The sequence below is a fragment of the Carcharhinus amblyrhynchos genome, chromosome 9 (genome assembly GCF_965287045.1).
Source record: "Carcharhinus amblyrhynchos chromosome 9, sCarAmb.v2.hapA, whole genome shotgun sequence".
NCBI lineage: Eukaryota > Metazoa > Chordata > Chondrichthyes > Carcharhiniformes > Carcharhinidae > Carcharhinus > Carcharhinus amblyrhynchos.
The window spans coordinates 96,995,555-96,999,115 of NC_137332.1; the positions used below are offsets into that span (position 1 = coordinate 96,995,555).

At 43.4% G+C, this 3,561-nt stretch overlaps 3 non-coding genes across 3 annotated transcripts; all 3 read right to left on the minus strand.

Annotated features, from left to right (window-relative positions):
- Nucleotides 1-364: 364 nt before the first annotated feature.
- trnah-gug (transfer RNA histidin (anticodon GUG)) lies at nt 365-436 on the minus strand. Its single transcript has one exon. It is a non-coding gene; the product is annotated as a tRNA-His (tRNA).
- Nucleotides 437-1,607: 1,171 nt separating this feature from the next.
- trnah-gug (transfer RNA histidin (anticodon GUG)) lies at nt 1,608-1,679 on the minus strand. The gene has a single exon. It is a non-coding gene; the product is annotated as a tRNA-His (tRNA).
- A 723-nt stretch (nt 1,680-2,402) lies between these two features.
- On the minus strand, nt 2,403-2,474 carry trnah-gug (transfer RNA histidin (anticodon GUG)). The gene has a single exon. It is a non-coding gene; the product is annotated as a tRNA-His (tRNA).
- Nucleotides 2,475-3,561: the final 1,087 nt, after the last annotated feature.

Below are 3,561 nucleotides of genomic sequence, written 5' to 3' on the forward strand. Positions count from 1 at the left end.
AGACAAAATCAGATTGGGGCACAATAGGGCTTCCTTACTTGTATTGGTCTCAGCCAATCATTCACGATATTGAAAATATGCCTCCTCCCCCACTTACTTCTTCGCTGTGCTATTTAAGCATGTCTCGCAGGGTGTGAAAATGTGAGATGATGCAATGAGACAGGAAAGTAGGGTGGAACGGAAGGAGCCAAGTAAAGGAACTTAATGACCGTAGGAGGGCAAATGGGGGGGGAGCAAGATTTACTTCTGTATTCCGGGGCATCAGAAACGTACCTTGGAACATTAAAGTCCAACTTTGGGAAGTAATTCTTATCTTCATCGCTTGAGCCTGAGCAGCAGAGTGACAAATATTTAAAGCAACATCTGCCGTGACTCGGATTCGAACCGAGGTTGCTGCGGCCACAACGCAAAGTACTAACCACTATACGACCACGGCGCCACAATTTGCTGGGTGCCCTGCTAACTGTCTGAAAACTTATAAGCTTCAAAATAGCCTTGCGAATAAACGACAGCGCTTTGCATCGCGGCCAGCTCATCGTAGACAAATAGTTTTTCCATTCAAACAGGTGACCCGTTTCTCTCTCTCACACGAGGTTTCCTTACATTTTCACGCATTCACTTCATTGTATCTTTTTCAAGAATTGATTCATGAGATATGCTCATTCTGAAGGCGTTTTTCACATGACGTGAAACCTTTTCTAAATAGCTGATTTGCTATCACTAGATTTATTTTCTTTTTGGCATTCAGTGAATTCGTAGATTTCAACTGGCAAGTTCAGATTGTAGCACTATAGATCTTCCACGCAATGGTTGCAGCCAATCATTCATGAACCTCAACTTCTGAGTGCTCAACACCACGTATTTTGCAATTATATCCAAATACTCACTCAAATAGTCACAATAAACGCAGCATACCGCCGTGGTAGAAATGTGTGCTTCCAGAAGTTTCTCTGTAAGCACTCACGAATATCAAGAAGTGTTCATCCAGTAATTTCAAAGTGCAAATCTACATCAGTGTGAATTGGCCTCGAGTAACCCCAGAAACAGGGATGGTAGCAAACAATCTACGTTTGCTTGTGAAACTGTTGGATGATACAATGTCACAGGAAATTAGGAATGGAACGGACGGAGCGGATAACGATACTTGGTGCTTGCGAAATGGGGGAACCATGTCGAAGACGTGCATTCGAGTTGAGGAGCACTAGAGGCACTTAAGGGCATTAGGCATGAAAGGATTATATATGTGTCTGAGTGTCCAGCCATGAAAACATGTCTCCTCCCCCATATGATTCCCCTCTCCCAATTACTTCTTCGCGGTGCTGTTTGAGCATGTCTCGCACGGTGTGAAAGAGTCAGTTGATGCAGTGACATGGGAAAGCAGGATGGAATAGAAGGAGCGAAGTAAAGGAATTTAATGACAGTGGGGGAGTAAATGTGTGGGTCATCAGTTCAGTTGAATTCCGGATCATCAGAAACACATCTGGGAGCATTCCATGTGCGACTGCTTGAACAATTTGCCGTTAAAAAAAAACCTAAGATTGGAAAGTAAATCATATTTTCGTCGCTTGAGCTTGCGCAGAAGAGTGATAAATATTTAAAACAGGCCCTGCCGTAGCTCGGATTCGAACCGAGGTTGCTGCGGCCACAACGCAGAGTACTAACCACTATACGACCACGGCGCCACGAAGGGCTGGCACAACACTGAGTGCCCAGAACTCATATATTTCAAAACAACCCTGCAACTAAACGACAGTGTTTTATATCCCGGCCGGCGTATAGCAGACAAATGGGTTGTCCTTTCAAACAGTTCATTTTATTTTCTCTCACGTGCAAGAGGTTTCCTTACGTTTTTCGTACATTCAATTTTTTTTACGGAATTGTATCATTGAAAGGAACTGTATAATAAGACATGTTCATTCTGAAGGGGTTTTTTTTCGCATGACGTGAAACCTTTTCTAAACCGCCCATTTGCTGTCACTAAACTTATTTGTTGTCATTCAGTAAACTCGTAGACTTCAACAGGCAAAATCAGATTGGGGCACAATCGGGCTTCCTTACTTCTATTGGTTTCAGCCAATCATTCATGATATTGAAAATATGCCTCCTCCCCCAAATGATTCCCCTCTCCCGCTTACTTCTTCGCTGTGCTATTTGAGCATGTCTCGCAGGGTGTGAAAATGTGAGATGATGCAATGAGACAGGAAAGTAGGGTGGAACGGAAGGAGCGAAGTAAAGGAATTTAATGACTGTAGGAGGGCAAATGTTGGGGGGGCAAGATTTACTTTTGTATTCCGGGGCATCAGAAACGTACCTTGGAACATTAAAGTTCAACTTTGAGAAGTAATTCTTATTTTCATCGCTTGAGCCTGAGCAGCAGAGTGACAAATATTTAAAACAGCAACTGCCGTGACTCGGATTCGAACCGAGGTTGCTGCGGCCACAACGCAGAGTACTGACCACTATACGACCACGGCGCCACGATCTGCTGGGTGCCCTGCTAACTGTCTGAAAACTTATAAGCTTCAAAATAGCCTTGCGAATAAACGACAGCGCTTTGCATCGCGGCCAGCTCATCGTAGACAAATAGTTTTTCCATTCAAACAGGTGACCCGTTTCTCTCTCTCACACGAGGTTTCCTTACATTTTCACGCATTCACTTCATTGTATCTTTTTCAAGAATTGATTCATGAGATATGCTCATTCTGAAGGCGTTTTTCACATGACGTGAAACCTTTTCTAAATAGCTGATTTGCTATCACTAGATTTATTTTCTTTTTGGCATTCAGTGAATTCGTAGATTTCAACTGGCAAGTTCAGATTGTAGCACTATAGATCTTCCACGCAATGGTTGCAGCCAATCATTCATGAACCTCAACTTCTGAGTGCTCAACACCACATATTTTGCAATTATATCCAAATACTCACTCAAATAGTCACAATAAACGCAGCATACCGCCGTGGTAGAAATGTGTGCTTCCAGAAGTTTCTCTGTAAGCACTCACGAATATCAAGAAGTGTTCATCCAGTAATTTCAAAGTGCAAATCTACATCAGTGTGAATTGGCCTCGAGTAACCCCAGAAACAGGGATGGTAGCAAACAATCTCTACGTTTGCTTGTGAAACTGTTGGATGATACAATGTCACAGGAAATTAGGAATGGAACGGACGGAGCGGATAACGATACTTGGTGCTTGCGAAATGGGGGAACTATGTCGAAGACGTGCGATCGAGTTGAGGAGCACTAGAGGCACGTAAGGGCATTAGGCATGAAAGGATTATGTATGTGTCTGAGTGTCCAGCCATGAAAACATGTCTCCTCCCCCATATGATTCCCCTCTCCCACTTACTTCTTCGCGGAGCTGTTTGAGCATGTCTCGCACGGTGTGAAAGAGTCAATTGATGCAGTGACATGGGAAAGTAGGATGGAATAGAAGGAGCGAAGTAAAGGAATTTACTGACAGTGGGAGGGCATATGTGTGGGTCAAGATTTACTTTTTGAATTCCGGATCATCAGAAACATATCTGGGAGCATTCTGTTTGCGTCTGCTTGAACAATTTGCC